The following is an 850-nucleotide window of genomic DNA, read 5'->3' as shown; positions in this document are numbered from 1 at the left end:
CAAAATCATCAAGAGTTTGCAGTAATGTTTTGATTTTCTAAACCACATGCCCGTATGCAGACAGATCCTTAACTTGATCAGTTATCTTACATATCAACCCCCCCCCTCCCGCAGAACCAGTCTCCAAGACGAGCCTCCTCACATTGATTTCCATGGCATCTGATTGCACGACGACAGGCGAGCAGTTTCGCTAGCTCAGGATCAGCAACCGAAGGAAAAAGATGGCAGACTCTTGCTATGAAGCTTCCATTGTGGTCCCTCGGAACTGCACCTCCGCCACCAATTTCTGATGTCTTGGACATACCCCCACCGCTATTCATGAGTTGATCTCTGACGCCTAAATCTATGTGGGCAATTTTATGGTGTCATGTCGGTTGCGTTTATGGTGTGATGTCGGTTGCGTTTATTCAACAACAAGAAGAAAAATATTCACTTGCTAAATCTCAAGAAATATTTTTCTCATTAATTTTTCTAGTGTAAGAAAGTGGCTCATTTTTTTGTCAGACAATTGGCTCATTATAATTTACTTAATTTGAGAAAAGTTGGCTCTTTTTTTTCTTTTGGAGATCAAGTTGGACATGGGTCTCCGGAACTAGGCCCAGCGGGCCTGGCCCGCTGGCACACCCATTCACGGACTCGTGATCCTTCTAGAAGGAGGAGGGTTAGCGCCGTCAAGGGGTCCAAAGTCCAAACCCAAATAGCCTGCATTCGGCAGGCACGGGCGCAACAGTTCCTCACACAGCCCAACAAACCCGCCCCGGCGCCACCGTGCCCGACCAGCGAAACCGCCTCCCGCTCCTCCCACCTCCCTCCTCCTCCACCCTCTCTCGGCCTCGTCGCGGCCGCGGAC

Source organism: Triticum dicoccoides, chromosome 7B, assembly GCF_002162155.2.
Source record: "Triticum dicoccoides isolate Atlit2015 ecotype Zavitan chromosome 7B, WEW_v2.0, whole genome shotgun sequence".
In the NCBI taxonomy this organism is placed as follows: domain Eukaryota; kingdom Viridiplantae; phylum Streptophyta; class Magnoliopsida; order Poales; family Poaceae; genus Triticum; species Triticum dicoccoides.
The sequence above is the reverse complement of the archived record's forward strand: the minus strand, read 5'-3'. Positions refer to the sequence as shown.